Below are 18,794 nucleotides of genomic sequence, written 5' to 3' on the forward strand. Positions count from 1 at the left end.
GAGAAACACACACATGCACACTGAAACACTCTTTTACCTTCCTTGTATCGGCGCCTACACTCATTTTGTGTCTGAACCTGAATGTCAAAACACACAAGTAACAGGATTTTTTTTTTTCTTTTATCTAAAGTGGAGAGAAGAAACGATCTGGTGAAAAAGCCCCTGAACAACTCCTCCCTCTTTTCAACCTAGTACTATATTTTGCCGTTCAAATTTTAGCCCCCCCCTTCATAATCCCCCCCCCCCCCCCCCTCACGTTTATTGGCAGGAGGGGAAACATGAAAAAACAGCGGGAAAGGGAGGAGAAATATCATCCACTAATTTGCCCCACAGCTGTAATCAGTTACAGCATGAGGCCCACTCTCTTTTCTCCCCTATCAGATGAGCGAGGGAGAGAGGTAAGCAGGGGAGGAGGAGGAGGAGGAGAAGGGGGTGGACCTTGCCTTGTTTTTTTTCCACCTTGCCGTTGTCAAATTTGCACCCTTGAAGGAAATCCTCTGCTCCCTTCTGCAAACACAATTTCTTTCTTTCCCTCTGTCTTTTTCGCTTTGTTTGTTCGCTTCGTACTTTTGTTCTTTGCGTTCTCCTGTGGGCCGACATCAATCCCATGATCCCTACAGAGACCGAAGGAGAGGCCGACAGCGGGGAGTGAGATGGGGCCGCAGAAACATTGCTACATGATGTGCTTTGGCTTATAGAGGCTACGTATAATCTCCACTGGCTCCCCCAGGCTTTGGTGCGGCGAGAGAGAGGCAGAGAGAGAGCGGCAGAGAAATGAAGAGAGGAAGGAGAGAAAGAGGAGAGATGATGGGGGAGGGACAGATGGAGCGGTAAGGGAGAGTGGCGACATACAACCGACTGTAGCCTCAAATCAGCGACGGAGGAGACCACGAGAGACTTGCAAAGTGAGGAAGACAAGTGTTGGAGATCACGCAGCCCTTTTTCTATTTGTCTCGTTCTGCCTGCTTGGCTGCCTGACCGACTGGGTGTGTCTGCATCCCAGCTCATCCCGAAGCCTCCACGTAGGGCGCTGTCTTCTTCGTGCAGCTGCTTTTAAGTCCAGAAAATTGCATCTGGATCCGTGGCATGCCACCCCCTACACTCCCATGCTGAAAATCACTGACGTTACCAGCTTTAAAATCCCCCTGGTTGCTGACACATTTTTGCGTGTGCTCGATCACATGACTCACGCACACACACGCGTAGAGATAGATGGGGCCGGAGTGAGACAGGACAGATCGCTACATTTATCACTTGCTTTGTGTCCAAATAGAGCACGTCTTGGGTGACATGCTAATATTAGCTGCTTTGATGGTAAGAGCCTGCAGCAAGCAGACAAAGCGTCACACATGCCTGCGCGCGCACACACACACACGCACGCGGATATCCGTGCACGTACACGAAAAAAATGCTGTTTGTGCACACGACAACCAGAATTACAGTAGATCCAGGCAACTTTCTTCATATAGCCGAAATTGGTCAGTAAAATTAATTTTAAACTTTTTAAAAATTTACTGCATATATTTTTGGAATTACTCCTCAAAGCAAGTTTTAAAAACTGCTGTGAATTGTGTGTTGAAAGCGTTGCCTCTATTCTCTACTACCATTTCCAGCATGATGTCTACAATTTACATTTGCATTACTATCACCGAGCAATATTTGATTTCATTTGGTTGCACTAAGGTAGAAATGCGAATGAAGAACGTTATTTTCTGTTTATGCTACTTGAGACTAGAGGTAAAATCGGGACTAAAAAATCCAGCCCGACCCGGCCCAGGCTCGTGGATATTAAAGGCTGACCCGGCCTGAGCCCGACCGATTAACTTGATTTGCAAACTCGAAATTTTATATTTTATTTGTGACGACTCGGGAGGAGGAGGAAAGGGAGGGGATGCGTCAGTCAGACCCGGACAGAGGACTGCTCAGGCAAAAGGGACTGGTTGCGATTTGTGTGATGACATTTGTGACGATGCCTGTGCATAATGATAACAAATTAAAGCCTGTCTTTTTTAACAAATTCTCTCAGCTAAACAAGACTATAAGATGCATATCCAATAAACCTTTATAACTTTTATATTTGTGTGTCTGTTCTATCAGGTGTGATAATTGATGCTTCATTTCTTTGGCAAAAAACAGCATCCCATGAGACATAGATAATTTCGTTGAGTTGGCAGGAAAAAACGCAAGATTTCTTAATGTTAAAATAAACTACATATTTTTTATGATCATTATAAATTCATTTACACAATGAAATGACACTGGAAAAGTTTGTTAAAGACATTTCTGTGACCGTTACACCAGAGTGCCTTATATAATTTATTTATTTTTTATTTTTTTAAAGGTCAGCGAGAGGGAAGCCCAGGCCCGACCCAACCCGAACGTAATAATTGACATTTTGGGCCCGACCAGGCCGGGTTGAGCCCGGACTCAGGCTCGGGTTTAAGTGCCTCTACTTGAGACATAAAAAACCCAATTCCCCCTGTGCCAAATGATGACCGGACAGAGTCTAGTCTATTCCGAACGTGTTGTGTCATTCTCCATGAATTGGATAAACAAACAAACTCAAATACGGCAGGCACACCACGATTGCTTTGTTGACAGTTTGACCTTAGAGGATGGCATCTCACTACTGAGCGCTCTTCCACATTTCGAGGTGTTTGCCTTGATGCGAAACCAGCCCAACGTAAAGGATTCATCCTATCTTTTTTCTTACTTGCAGTAGTTTCTGTTTCAGCCCGCTAACTAACATAAAGGCATCGGAAACCATTGGGCAACACTACTCTGACATCAGCTGCATTCAGGTAACTGAAGACGAGTCACCACTGATTTACTGATTTCATTTCAGTCCTGCCTAAGCATTTGTTATCTCCCGCTGATGGCAAGGGATCAGTCGGGCAGGCCAAATAGCACATCAGCGGAGACCCAGTTCTGTCACGACATCACACACACCGGACCAAACTGCAGCAGGACTGCAAACACGCACGCAACAGCAGGACGGCAGAGGTCTGAGATGCTGTATAACAACAGCGCAAGTATGTGGGCTGGACAGTGTGAGCGCGCGTGCAGTTGTGCACGGGCAGGGAAGCTGTTGCAAAAAAAAATAAAATAAGAACAAAAAAACTGTTGGCCTGAGTGACTGACGTGGTGCCACCTCTGACTGATATTTTTGGTGCAGAGGTCATTAGGTTATCACTACGGAAACTGTGAACGCTGGCAAAAGGTAACTTTTCTGACTTAGCTGGACAAAGCCTTTCATGCCAACATGAGACATGAAATCCTCAATTCAAATGGTGAAATACTGTAAAATGTTGACACTCACCATGAATTATGAATTAACGTTTAGCACAAGTAATGTGAAATTAACCCTTATTGGATGGATGATGTCTCAATTGTAACACTCAAGGCAAATTAATGGAGACATTATAAAACATGTTTATGACATATACTGTGAATGACCAGGTGGACAAATATGGTTCCTCGACCAATAAAGGGTAAAGGACGGAATTGAATCCTATAAAAAAAATACTTGAAACCTTTGGAAAATCCTATAAAATACCAAAAGTCATCCATCCATCCATTTTCGGTACCGCTTATCCTCACTAGGGTTGCAGGTGAGCTGGAGCCTATCTCAGCGGATTTTGGGCAAGAGGCCGGGTGCACCCTGGGCTAGTCGCCAGCAAATTGCAGTGCAAAATTCCTTTTAAAAGAACACAAATACATACATGAAAAAAAGTGAGTACAGTCATGCAGTCGTCTCACGATATGTGCATTCAAAACCAGAAATAAAAAAATATGAGAAATGCACTTACATCCAATGTTGTTACTACCTTTCACCAAACTAACATAAGCACTGAGTGAAGGAAAGCAGGTGATTTGACTTTCAAGTGCAATTTCACTTTTTAAATGAAGTACAGTACATTTGATGCAAACTAGTGCTGTACGCTTGATGATGTTCACCAACAGGGGTCAGTGTTTTTCTCCTCTAATCAGCTGGACATGACGAAGGCCAACCTAAGAATGTTGCAGTGAAGGTGGCAGATGCCTCTTAAGCTTTATATTATTAGAACAATAGAGGCTTTATAATCCATGAAGGGTATTGTAGGTATGAAAAAAAAGGGTCGGGAGAAAAAAAACGCTTACTGTGAGTAGAAATGAAAAAAGTTTGTTTTGGTGTGGTTTGACACGATTTCATAGAACCGAGTGTGGGGATTTTGAAAGGATTCTTTTTGTTTGTGATCAGTGGTAGCTTTGTTGATGCTAATTTAAAAAAAGCATTGCATATTGTGACAATTGATTAACTGATTAACATCTTGAAAATGATTGTATACAATTGTTTCCCCTTATTCGATTGCAACTTCTAAATGCCTTTCCCTTTGCGGTCATGTGTCAAAAATCATTGCCATGCGGCAAAGAGCAACATTACAGCGCATTTGCTCCAACTATCAATGCTGTCACTTAGCAAGACACGATAATAAAATGTGACCGTGGAATGGAAGCGACTCCACTTACGTCAGCTTCGCAACAATGCAAAAAGCCAAATGAATCGTAATGTGCGCATTTACAGCTGTTGAAATTACACGAATGACATTTTTTTTCAATGATGTGCACTTAATTTAGTACTTTCCAGCTAATTAGGGTGTCGTGCCTGCCTCAGGGAAAGCTAGGAGGTTGTACAGTTATCTCCTATGGTGTAATTCTCAACTATACAACCTACTACCTCAACCTGGCAGCAAGCGGGGCGGGACACCAACTTTGTGGCTGAGGGAAATACAGATTTTTTTTTTTTTTAAGGGGGGGGGGGAAATCCCGCTAACTGTATCCATCTTGTTGTTAACTGTTACTCTATACCAAAATGGCTGCTGTGGAAACGGTCATCAAAACAACAAAGCTAGAGGTGACCCAAACCTGCATCATACTCTACATACACATTGCATGCTAGATCAGCAGGTGGATCCATCCTAAAAAAAACTCGAATTAATTACGACATTAAGAGACCAGTTTTAATACAGATAATATTCACGTTAATAGTTTGTAGGTACGTGGTAGTGACTATTTAGGTGATGCTGCTCAAGTTGTTGGAGCTACACAGACGCAGACCTGTAGATACAAGCTTGTGGTGACAATTAACACAAGTTCGGATCTACGGGTTTGGGGCTGCGAGCACAAGATTTCATACGTCCACCGGCGTGACGGATTGGGGAGAAAAAAAATCTCTCTAAAACTGTATATCAAACTGGATTTCCTGACCATAAGAGAGTGGTTTGGTGAGTTATTGCTGGAAAGGTTTGTGGCATTTTAAGAGCCACGTGGCTTAGCTCAAATAAGATGTGAGAAAAACGAAAAAAAAAAGAAGCAGAATAAAAAATGAAAAAAATTCAGTTTCTGTATAACAAAGAGGAATGTGGGTGTTTACTTGATAAATCAAAGAAATCACTTTCTTCTTTGTGCGTGTCTTGAAGTGATTTCAATTTATTTTTAAACAAGTCTGTGAGATGCTTGCATACTGATGCTGTTTTATTTCCCTTCTTTTTTTAATAATAAAAAAATAAACGGTGTTTTTAAATTAAAGAGCATTTTTAGAATCGAACTAGTCACATTTTCTATTGAAGTTTTACTTTTTTATGTTGGATATTTGAGAAAGAGGGAAAGGAAAGCGCCGGTCAATCCATGTCATCTTTACATCATCCAAAAGATTTGAAAACATCCCGAAGTAGCGTCAACAGAGTTGTCGTCCAGCCAAGTCCCAGCAACAAAGTACCACTTGTAACGCTCCTTGCGCGAGCTGCCCAATTTCAATTTGAAGTTTGCTTTCTCCTTCACCGCCTGAATTTAAATGAGACGTCTGACTTTGAAGCTGTTGCCAAGTTGCTGAAAGTATGTTCGTGGGTCTTTGCCAGTGCACTGAAAGACACCTTGAGATTGGCCCGAACAAAAGAGTTCAGCAGGGTCCACAGAACACTACCACTGCTGCAAGACGGTGCGCTTGCGTGTGTGTGTGTGGGTGTGTGTGGGTGTGTGTCTGCGAGTGTGTACGTGTGTAAGGAGATTTATGAAAGTACAAGAAGAGGGCTGTCGGGCAACACCGTGCAACACTGAATAGTGCCAGCGTCCAAACCTGCCTACCAAAATCTACCCAGCAACAGTGTGAGTGTGTGTGCGCGTGAGTTTGTGCGTGTTGGGGGTGCAGTGGTTTAACAAAGTAGTGAGAGGTGAGGAAGAGGCATGCTGTTATCACTTCATAATATCTGCAGAGTATAATCAGATTTGCAGCGCTCGCAGAATGGTAGCTGTCAGTCGAGGCCCATTTTTACGACCAATAACGCGCCGCGTGTCGGGAGAGAATGTTAGATATCAAAAAGAAATCAAACAAAAAAGAGGAAACACAGCAAACAAAACTCAGTATATCGGAAGCATAATGACTTACCCGTTTTGCCACTCTGGCTCTCTTCGGCTTCCAAATGTTTCTTTTCTCTCTAAAGGCAGGGCCTATGACGCTTGGCATAAGCTACGTAGCATATATTCAGCCATGTCCACAGTGACCCATCGAAAAACTCAAAGCGAAAACATGCACAAAAGAAAAACAAACAGGAAAAAAAACTGTGAAAGGGAGAGGTTGGGACGGAGTGAGACGAGGAAAAAAGCAAAGGAGAGGATGAGGGACTAGTAGGGGGAAGAAGGAGGGGAAAATTAACGAGAGCAAAAAGAAAAACTTTTTTGTTGCAAACTAAGTTCGACGTGTGCTAAATGTCAAAACTATAAAAAAAAAAAAGAAAGCTCATATTTCCACCTCTATATTCTAAAAGCTCCAAACACCAATTGCCAATCTGCCCACAACACAGCCAAAATCCCGGCCCTTTAAAAATGTCTCGGATGTCTCCCTTTCTCTGTCTGAAACTCTCCTTCATTCTTTTGCAATCTCCTTTACTTGCACAGCTGAATGAAGAAGAAGAAAAAAAGAAAAAAAAAAACGAGAGAAAAATGTGAGTGTGGAAATTCAGCAAAAGGAAAAAGCAGCCATGAAGCCGTCCTCCTGTCACCCCAACACCTCCTTCCTATCTCCTCTCACCCCCTCTCCCCCCTCCTCTCTGCTCACACTCCTTTTTCCTGACCCCCCCTCAACCACACCCCCACCCCCACCCAAGGACAGTCCACTCCAGGTATAGCCACTACTAACTCAGCCTTTCTCCTCCCAAAACAGAAAAGCCCCACCTCTCTCTCACACATATACACTCGGATTTGTATCGTCTTCTTCCAGAGCGTCCCACGCAGCTACGAGCAGACTGACTGGCACTTGGGCGCACACGCCCCCCCCCACACACACACTCACACACATTTGTTGGAGAAATTCCCTGCACCAAAAACAAATAGCAATTTTTATTTAGCCTCAGCATGCGGCTCGGAAACAACAAGACGTTTAAAGCCTTGACTCTTGATTTAGCAAGGCACACACACTGCCTCTGTCAGTTGTCACTGTACAAAAGTGTCTGGCAGCCTCCAAATAATACTTCCGAGTTCTGTTCTACTATAGGATGATCTAGTACTGGGACAGAGAGGGACACGGGGCATTTTAAACAACTTCAATCGAGTCCAAACCTCATGCATAGAAGTGCATGTACGATGAGTATGCACTGACAGTACTGTGGAATTGTACCTTTAAATTTGGAGGATGAAATGTGACGAAAAAAATGAAATGAAATATGTATGAGGTGTCAGTCAAATCATATTAAATTGTCCACATTTGACTTGAAAAAGACAATACGTGGTCGCAGTCTAAACAGAGTAAAATTTGAGTTTAATTATTCAGAGAAAATGTTATACTGAAAAAAAATTAGAGGCAATATTGACTTGAAGAAACCTAGTGCTTTTTTCCACGCAGAAATTCGAAGTAAGTTTTACAAGTAGAGTTTTTGAGTCAATTTTACTTCCATAGTATTAGTTTATTATTTTTATTTTTTTAAAATAAAACATCGTTCAAGGGTTGAGGAACAAACCCATAACCTTCTGGCCGGTAGACAGCCACGCTATCACCTGCCACTGTGATTCAGTAAATTGCTGGGGTCTCCAAAAGGAGACCCCACATACTTGGGGTCTCCTTCTGGAGGTACGAGTATTCCACTTGACAACAGCGATTTATTAACTCTTACTTTTTTTAATCCAATGAAATATTGATCCAATTTTTTTTTCCAGTATAAAATTTTCTCTGAATATTTTACCCTCCAATTTTACTCTGTTTAGACTGGGACCAAATATTTTTTTTTTAGAGTAAAATGTACTCAACAAAATTGACGAGTGTCGAACATCTTTTTGACACAATTCAAACATTTCGACTTCATCTGAAAAGGTTTCAACGTATTAATGGGCAGATATTCTGTCTACAAACATATTTTGACTCGTCATCACATTCTCAGACACAAATGTGTATATTCAAAGTACATTTATTCAGTTCTTTACGCTTTGTAATATATGCAAAGCCTTGCATTGTCAATCGCAGTAGTAACAGTTACCGTGTCAGCCTTTCATGTTAAAGCTGAAATCCTAAAATCATCAAAGTCATTTAAGTTTTACCACATCATTACGATCATTAATATAACATTATTTAAAAATCTTGACAATTTGAAAATTTGTTGTTGGCAATTTCTAATTTTTACTCATCCCATTTTTCAAACAGCCTACTGTAATTAAAATAAAATGCCTGTCCAAATCCTTGTTTCAGCCAAAACATCTTTTCTTCAAGCCAAAATGTGTTTTCGTTTGCGAAACCTAGCAGTAGTCAAAGACATTATCTTTTGAAAGAGTTTCCAGGAAGGATCAATAATGAGCTACCGGTATTTTGTTTAGTTGATTGACAGCTGTGTGGCCACTGCAATATTTGTGCCTCTCAAGCGTCCTTGGTACTTGACAGGCACTAGATAGTTATTATTTCCTCAAATAATAAGTAAGTGTTCATTCAAACAATAACCCATAGTGCTTGATTGCATCTCCTGTATATTTTGAACTATACATGCGAGAGAAAAAAGTACTTTCATTTCATATGTGCATACTTTTGAAATAACAGCATCTTATGCGTCCTGATGTTGCTGGGTGACAACTTGTTGTTGCACGCATGTCCCAATTCATAATTTTTTTTTTTTTTTAAATAGAAGAAAAAAGATTCCTCATACATGCATACATGTGCATCTTTATTCAAGGGTGTCAAATACGTAAGTAGACATCAGTTCATCACTATATTTATCTCAAAACAGATTGAGTCTTGTGTGACATGCACGCAGCCAACCGAAATTGGACTTTACTTCCAAACCGGACCATGACTGGACCAGGTCCCGAAAGATATTATTGCATTTGATCGACTGGTAGTTAATTTAAACATAAATTCAAGCAAATGACGGATGTTATATATCCTTTCACAAAAACAAATTACTTCTGTACTTGTGTAGTTAAATTCACAATACATGTCAACAAATACAAGACAAAACATCTAAGACCACACCGTAACGTTGTGTTGCTCATTCTCCAAACATTTTTTTGCCTTGGCGACATTTTGACCGACCTGTTGGTGCTTCATCATCGCCGTCAGCAATGTTAAGAGAGCAGGGAGACTTTTTTTTGTTTGCGAGCCATATTGTATTTTCTAAAGTTTGGGGTATTTACCTTTTCCATCTTTACTCCTCTTTTCTATTCCGCCATCCATCTCAGGTATTCTGCTCACGCACGGCTGCGGCAGACCTCCTCCAATCACTGGCATTAATCCACACCTCAGACCCCCCAACACCGTCTTTGCTCTCCCACAATGCACCTCAGCCCGAAAACTTTCCCAAGACACATTTGGCTTCTCTCTATCGCTTACCTCTCCCTCCCTTTTCAGCCCTCTTTCCTTTCAGCTCGTCTCCCTGTGGCTCTTCATCGCCCAGTTTCCTTTGCTCTGCCTCATTCTTTCTCAAACTCTCTAAATTTCTCCTTTCTCTCTCTCCATTCAGCCACGGCTGTCAGACAAAAGTATCTCCTAATCTTCCCTATGGGCTATTTGAAATAAAATGGCGGCATCCAACGGACCAACCATGTGATAGACCCCCCGAGTAGACAGACCCCATTTACTGTATATAGCTCCATGAATTTGTGGATTTGAGCAATTTCTTTCTTTCTTTTGGCTGATACTCACCCTTATTTGTCCAAATGGGGAGAGTCAAACAGCTCAGAATTCAACTTGATGGTCCAGAAACCAATCGAAAATGGAAGGAGACTCACTCGCTTGCTGGTCTCTATTTTTATTGCATTTTATTTCAAATGTTTATTGTCTTTTATTTGGCTTCTTTGGTGAGTACCATTGTTGACAAACTAAAAAGGAAAATGCAACGCAATGATAGAACAAAAAAATGGGACTGCTGCAGTGGTATTTATTAAGAGTAAGATTTGCTTGCTATCTTTTTAACTTTTGCTATCAAAGCAGTTGGTTGAATAATAGATTTTTTTTTCACTGTCATCTATGCTTTTGCATATGGCCCTTAAAACATACATTTTTTTTAAATGCATTATGTCAATCAGAAACATTTCTTTTCACTTTCTTTTACTTGTTTTTTTGGGATACAATTTAACTAATACACAACCACCAGTAGATGACATCGATGTCCCATTTTCGATATGGGATCAGCATAATTTGTGAGTCCACTGGGAGAAACGGCTGCATTTTCTGCAACCTACCTTTTTTCTACTGCTGATCATAAAAGAATAGAAAAAGGCAGAATCCGTTTTTTTTCCTGGTGAAAGGAAAGAGCCTATTGTGTTTCAATTGGTAGTTTGGTGAATATATAATCGTTGATCACAACATCCAGTGGGTCTTGCAAATGTCACAATGCTCTAAAATGTCTGACAGTGAATTGTCGGTCCAGAGTTTGACACGTGTAATGTTCAACTGTTCAATGGTGTCTTTCTTCATCCACTTGCTGGGGGACATCACAGAATCAACTAATTGTCTCCCTAATCTTCAGTGGCATCTAAATCACTCTGACAGCGGTCTCGATAGAGCCGCAGGTGGCATCATTGTGACTTTACAAAATGAATAACAGGAACTTAATTTCTAATGACTTTTTTCATTTTTCAAATGCAATTCTAAATTGGATTATGATTATGAGATTAAGATTATGATGCTCGACACCTGGCACCTGGCAAGATTTACTGAACTATTCGACCCCCAGTAGGTTAACCATGTATAAATCCAATAAAAGAAAATTGTTTCCAATTGTGTGTGAAAACGAAGTTGATGTCTACAGTCCTGATGTGCGGACGGTGTACGCTGAGATTCAGCAGCAAACATCACAATAATCAGTAAAATATTCAAATTGACTATTATTTTGAAAATATACTATATACGGTGTTTTACATTAAGTACATAATTTACGTTAAGTGAAATAGTCCTTTTTAATTCAAGTTGACGGCAGACTGCATGCTCCACACAATGACACGCCAAAATTACCGAGTATTTAATTTTACTGACCCCTGTGCTATAAGATTATTAGATTGCACTCATGACATTTTTACACTGTCACTAATTTGCAGAGCTGGGCAGACCGGGCGGAACGGTCCGTCCCTCCATTGAGGACGGATGCCCATTTTGGGGGCGCAGGACGGGGGGTGACACGTTTTACAAAAAAGGGGCGGACTAAGCATGGGCGGAGGTGGAAATTCTTTGATCGCTGCTCGACAGCAAAAACGCCGACCGGAATTGGCCATAAAATGCAGAGGAAATTCCGCCCTGCCGTGTCCTCGACAGTATCAGCCGTAGTGACGCCCCACCGACTAGGAATGAAACCGGATCACATTTTCAAAACAACACGTGTGGGTTATGTGTGAGTATAAAGTCAAACTGCGCACAGCACTGCGACATCCGCGAGCACGTCGAGTTCATGCACTTCTTCTGGCGTCTTTCCTACTTAAACAACCGACACAGGAGGACAGTGTTTCGTTGCGTCTTCATTGAAGTTGAACAACCTCGCTCTAATGCACCTCTCTTTCTTCTCCGCTCCGGAAATGCGCCGTAGCAAACCAACCCCAAAAGGAACAAATACTTAAACAGGATAAAAATAAATATATCGTGACACCACAATATTGCAGCATGTTAGAAAAATAATAAAGGCAAAATAATATATGCAATCCCCAAATTAATATACAAAAATCAAAATATCAATTGGCGACTAAATCATGTTACACTTGCATTGGGAGCCCCGGCGAGAACGCTGTGCACTGCATAAGATCTGTCTACACGAAGGGGAGTAGAAAAGGAAGGAGAAGAAGAATGAGACGAAGAAGAAGGAGCGCAGGCGTTTGACCGCGGGAAATTTGAAACCTGAATGCTGCAGCCTCTTCATTCACGCACATCGGTGAGGGAGCGCTTTGCTTGGTAAAAGACGACGACTAGCGAAACAATGGAGCGCAGTTGGTTAACTACTAGTGGCGCGTTTGAAGCGTGTCCACAGCGGGTTTGAGTAGTAAATTAGCTAGCTAAAGAGCTTAAATAAACCTCTGCCGTTCTTTCTCGCATCTCTCGTTGGGACCGCTTTAAAAGGACGGGGTCGGGGGCTGATAATTTTTATGAATAAGTACGGAGGGACGAGGCCGAAAGGGTACCCAGGTCGTGGACGGAGGATGGACCAGCAAAAAAGGGTCAAGCGGCCAGCTCGGCTAATTTGTTTGTTGGCAAACCAACATCTTGAAAGGGAGACTTGCAGCAGTATTCCTAAAAATGCTCGAATGTATCCGGTTGTCCTTGTCTTGACAATCTTTCAATTGGGAAAGACACAGCTAAGATTGTCGTTTGTCTCTTCAGACAGTCATGAATGATGGCTCTTGAGACGGAAACTTAACATAGCAACGGTGACTTTTACTTTCATCTTCACCTGAGTAGACTCTTCCATGGCTTCAAAAGTGAATAGCATTCACTACATTCCAGTGTATTTTTTCTTTTTTGGAAGACTATTCTGAGCAGGGTGGAAAACAGTCTAGTGTCCAAGTGTGATTTATGCATTACGCTATTCTCAATCCCACTATTTTTGCCCAGTGCCAAAAGAGTGGTCTACATGTAATAGTTCAACAAGGTGGGCATAGCATTTATAGCAGTAGCATTTATTTATTGTACTCGCTTTCTATTGAATAATTTAGCGTAGACACTTTTGTATTACAGTATTACACGATCCAACCAGTCAGCCTCGTGCTGCACATCTGCCTCACAATTCGGAGATTGTGGATCCAAATGTATTCAAAGGGCTTCCTGTGTGGATTTTGTATGTTCTCACCGTGCCTGCATTGATCTTCTCAAGGCCCTCCGGTTTCCAACCCGAACCCAAATTCCCAAAACATTTGTGGTAGGTTAATTGAATACTTTCAGGCTACGTTCACACAGCAGGGTGTGATGCCCAATTCAGGTATCTTTTGTTAAATGTTTTTATGTAGTGGTACACTTTAGAAAAATAAACGCTACCTCTACTATGAACGGAACGTGTCTGTGATGTGACACGCAGGCGCACAAAGCACAAAGTCGAGTGACAAGCGCAAAAGAATTTCCCAGAAATTCAACACTCATAAAATAATTCATATCTCAGCCCTTGTAGCAGACAGAAAAATAATTCCAAAAGAATTAGTGGGCTTGAACGTGGCTTTCACACCGGCAGAGTTTATTATTATTTACTCTTTCAATCAAAGATGTAAAAATAACGTGTCAGAGCAAGAGAAGCACTATTTTATTTATTTTTTCAAATCGAGTGGTAATTAGCATCCTCTATTCTGTTACAAATACGTCAATATCGTCATTGTCTACAAACCATATGATATCACGTTCGACTGGTTCCACCGGTTCAAAGTCCACTAGCGCGTCGTCTATATATCACTGCCGTTACTTATTCCAGAGCTCCCGGCGATCGACGGCACCCGCCATTAGCCTACGGCTCCAAAAAAATCCACGACATCCTTCGCGGTCTCGCGCCACCGTCACGCGTATATTCTGCTGCATTAAATTGGCTAAGAGACGGAGAATTGGATTAAAAAAAAGACACAGACGTATCCGCTCTCCCGGCTTTAAAGGTAGAAAGACGCAACAGCGCTCCCGGCTCTAGTTGTAGAAACGCGGTTATGCGCTCCCGTCCTTAATGGGTTAAAGTCAGCTGGGTTGGGCTCCAACACACCCCGCGACCCAAGTGAGGGTAAATAGTACAGAGAATGGATGGACCGATGGGTGTGGTGGCCGTCTGGAATTTTGGGGGATTCCCGAAGTTTACTGCTTATCTAAGCAAAGTGTATATCACAAGCGTGTTAGATGGATAGATGGAGTGACGGATCAAAATTCAGCGCTAGTTGGTTGCATTTTGTAGTCAGAAACGCTAACGGAAGCCCTGTTAAAATCAAGTACTATTTTTTCTGGCTGGACAAAATGGTGGAAAAACAAACTGCGGAAGGTGATAAACGGACCGCACATTTTTTGTAAAATGCCCAGCTTTGGTGACTCGTTTTTGGTTCCCTTTTGAAATGCATACAACATTTACAACCAAAAATGTTAAAGCCACTGTATTGCTTTAAATTTAAGTTGCACCATCATTTATGAACAACAGTAACAAAACAAAGTACTGCGAGCTGGACAACCTCAAGATGGACAGAAAAACACAATATAGCCTACATCCACGCTGAAGTACCATACATACAGTATGTGACCCAATGGGCTGGTATGAAAAGGCAGAGTTCAATGGGGCTTATTTGTTGTCGAGTTATGAAAGTGGTAACATATGTGTTTAGTTTGAGTCTTCAGCTTCAGTCTTGTCTAATCTTTGGTCTTGTGTTAACTGACCTGAATGAGTTAGAATTGTAATGGTGTTTGAATAAGTAAAAATGAGTAGATTTGCAAAGCTTTTTTTCATTTGTAACATGATTGATTTTGTTTTATGAAAAGGTCAACAAAAATGTATCAAACATATTCATAAATGTCATCTAAGAGAGGTAAAGGGCAAATGCTATCTAACTGTACATTGCTTGTAATAGGGAGAAAGTAAACATCTCCACCATAAAATTGCTTGATTGTGTTACATTTAATAACCCCAAAATGCAGAGGCTCGCACACAGGTTAAGTAACATATTAGACAGGATTGGAGTTACGTGGGCGCCTATCTGAGCTCCAATTAATAGTATACATACATTATTCAGATAAAAACGATCCATTTTCTCCTGTAAAGTATTATGACTGTTTTAGCGACATAAGAAACACATTACATCCACTTCTGGATGACAACATAAAGTAATTCATGACCAAGTTGATTATATTGGCCCATCAAGTGTGCCGATCAGTCCACGGCACCTTGGATTAAAATACAACAAAAGAATTGTATTGCCTATTGTATTGTCTTTCATTGGTGGTTCCATTTCCAAAACCCTCCCACATTCTCTGTGGAGCTGCATTTGCACGGCCCTAGGAAAGTCATCCCGCTGCACCGTACAACAAAGCAAAGCAATTACATCTCTTCACAAGAATATCCATCCATTATCCAATCCGCTTATCCTCACAAGGGTTGCGGGCGTGCTGGAGTCTATCCCAGCTGTCTTCGGGCAGTAGGCGGGGTAGAACCTGAATCGGTTGCCAGCCAATCGCAGGGTACACAGAGACAAACAAACATTCCCACTCACAATCACACTTAGGGGCAATTTAGAGTGTCCAATTAACCTACCAAGCATGTTTTTGGAATGTGTGAGGAAACCGGAGTACCCAGAGAAAACCCACGCAGACACGGGGAGAACATGCAAACTCCACACAGGGAGGCCGGGGCCGGATTCGAACCCACGACCTCTGTACTGCGAGACAGAGGTGCTAAGAAGTCGGACACCGTGCCGACGTGCTAACCAGTCAACCACCGTGCCGCTCCTTCACAAGAATATGTTTCAATAAAAACAGTACATGGCAGGCCTTGGATGCTGCAAAATAGCGGGGAAATTCACAAATAAAAACTTTCAATGAGAAATGTGCGAGTTGCCGGGACTACGAAGTCTGAACTGTGCCACTAAAAGACTACGGTGGGGATCTGGCAGCTGAAAAACATCAAGGTCTACAAATCTGTCAGGGAGAGCGTTTTTTTAAAGGGTGAAAGAGTCAAGTTTTTTTATTTTTAATACTCAGATATGAACTCCGTGACTGCGACTGAAGGTCTAGTGGCACAGTCTATCTGCACTCTATCTGTTTTTATGTGACAACTGTCCCCTTGTACACTTTGGTATGCAAAGCCCTGTCATATTTTTCCTTGTCTTACATGTTTTTGTGTGTACTATTTATGCAAAACGTGGCATCTGATTAATAAAATGCATTTATGTACCAGTATGTACATAATTCAGATCAAATTAAATGTTTTGCTCATTTTTTACTATGTTTCCAGATCCTTTCTCATTTTTCACTCAGTTCCATTTCTGGTTATTGTCACACTTTCCCTCTTGCGCCCATCGCAATACAGGGTGGGAATAAAGCAGTACTGTATTACGAGAAGACTTTGCTAAGTCTTTACCTACCCGATTGCCGATAGTACAGTACATTTCTTCCTTCTACTGTCCTTTTTTCTTCCTCCCGTACTCCCTCCCCACCTCCTCCTCCGCCTCACGATTCCATTTCCACTTCTTGCCACCCCTCCCCCATTCTGTGTTTGTGTCCTCATCTGACCCTGCTTGGAGTGAATAGCTGTCTGTGCCCATTCGGATTGGGCACAGCTGGTTCTGGCGCTGAAAGCCGATAGCCATTACCGCCGCACTGCATGTCTGTCTGATATGGACGACACGTCGCTATAATGGGATTTTTACTCATTTCCTCATGTATGCAGCAGCAACTAACAGTTTGCTGCTTTTGATTTGTGCTGAATGAAGGCAATACACACCTTGCTTCATTAGCTTGGTATGTACCATAACAAAGACAATCTAAAAAATAAAAAAAAACTTTACCAAATATAATTTCTGGAATTTTTATTACAATAACATTCTTAATAAATGTTACAAAGAAGTATCTCTGTCTACATTTAACTGTTAACCAAGCCAAGTTATCGTGCATTTGTTCGATACGGGCAACCTAAACCCAACACCATTCTTGCTGCCTTATTTTGAGCAAATTGTAACTTGTACAAAATATTTCAATGCCGTTTGACCAAACACCTGGTGCATAATCCAAATATGAAAGTACTTATGATTGAACTAGTTGCTCTGTCACCCACTGAGGAATAAACATTTTACAAAATTTAATCATGTCCACACTCTACCCCATTTTCTGAAGTACTAATTAACTTGACTGGTCCACAATAAGTTAGAATCAACTAATACACCTAACAACTTCTCCTAACTGATCGATTACAGCATTTCCCTGAATTAAGTGTAACATACCGTAGGATTTTTAAATAGTATTTTGAACCACTCACCATGCATTTTGTTTTTGAGTTGACCTATTGTTTGTGCAGCTGCATATAATCTAGTGTCATCTGCATTAAACAAAAGGGTCCCAGGCAACTTCCCTGGGGCACTCCACAATCCATTTGTCCAAGCTCAGAATAATTACTGTTGAAACTTTATACTCTCTATTATTGAGATAACTTTCTGTCTAATTTAAAAGCTAATAACTCAAATCCATAACAATTAAACTTAGCTAATAAAATGTTACGGTCTAAAATATATAAAGCTGCACTCAAATCTAAGAATATTGTGAAGTTGAGATTGTTCATGCCAGCGTATCATATTCTTTTTCAACAACATTTTCAACACTTGCATTCACAGTCAGTAATTATTTACCGCTTGCCGGCCGGTGCAGACCCAGACTTTATCAGCGATATCCCAGATCATGTCTATAATAAAAAAGAAAACAGCAAACAGTTAAAGAAAGATCAACTTTGTTTGTCATTTGTACATTGTACAGTAGAATATACGGTATCTGCAGTTAACTAACCTCAACCCCAACCGGCATGCTTAGTTTCTCCCACTTGCGGCTTTTAAAGTACTGTAGTCCAAGTCAGAATTGAACCAGTGACCTTGCTGTGAGGCAGCAGTGATAACCCTTTTCCTGCCATGCCAAACCAAAATAAATGAAGCTCACATAATCAAACTCAGCCACCAAGTCCTACTACACAGACATCAAGTCATAATCCTTGAAGCAACACAATCTATATTAGAGTGGAAAGAATGAGGGCAAAATATGGAACAGGAGCATACCGTATATATTTTTAACCATCGTGAAATGCACCTTAGGTCTCTTATACAGCTAACTATAACACAAAAAGGCCATCATTTGATGAATTAAAGGAATACCTGTGAATTATTACAAAAAGGAAACTAATTTCTTAAAAAAATAACCAAAGGATGTTAATAGGAGTCTGCTTTCTGCAGTCACTGTCCCTTTAAAGACAATGACCCGACCATCAGGGTAGCTTGGCTGCAGATGAGAAAGTACGGTAGTTATTTCAAGCCCCCTGCTCATTTATTTTTTGTCTATGTATTTTAAGAGACCTAAAGCAGTGTACTGGATGTCTGGGTACCATGCTGATAAAGCAGGACAAGTTTAATGGAATCAAGGGACAGCATGGGGGAACAGAGGAATCAGGGCTCTAAGCCAGGTTGATACACTCGGGTGGATACCATATCTTTAATGCTACTGATGTTCAACCAAACTGGCGCCCTGGCTTGCTGGCATGGTGCCTAGCGTTCTTCCACTGGCTGGGGGCTTTTATAGTTTGGATGACTCTTGTAAGAAACAGAGGGGAAGTCAAAGGTGACAGGCAGACAGACTGCAGACAGACAGTGGCCAGAGG

At 41.4% G+C, this 18,794-nt stretch overlaps 2 long non-coding RNA genes across 2 annotated transcripts in view; one reads left to right on the forward strand and one right to left on the reverse strand.

Moving 5' to 3' along the window:
- Positions 1–7,022, reverse strand: part of LOC147144702 (uncharacterized) — a 47,485-nt gene extending 40,463 nt beyond the window's left edge. Inside the window, exon 1 of the long non-coding RNA XR_015087530.1 lies at positions 6,425–7,022. This is a non-coding gene — a long non-coding RNA (uncharacterized LOC147144702). The remainder of the gene's footprint in view (positions 1–6,424) is intronic.
- Positions 463–3,085, forward strand: LOC147144703 (uncharacterized). The gene is made up of 3 exons (XR_015087495.1): positions 463–1,478; positions 2,342–2,801; positions 2,884–3,085. It is a non-coding gene; the product is annotated as an uncharacterized LOC147144703 (long non-coding RNA).
- Positions 7,023–18,794: the final 11,772 nt, after the last annotated feature.

The sequence above is a fragment of the Filicampus tigris genome, chromosome 7 (assembly GCF_054856515.1).
Source record: "Filicampus tigris isolate MCC_2025a chromosome 7, RoL_Ftig_1.0, whole genome shotgun sequence".
In the NCBI taxonomy this organism is placed as follows: Eukaryota; Metazoa; Chordata; class Actinopteri; order Syngnathiformes; family Syngnathidae; genus Filicampus; species Filicampus tigris.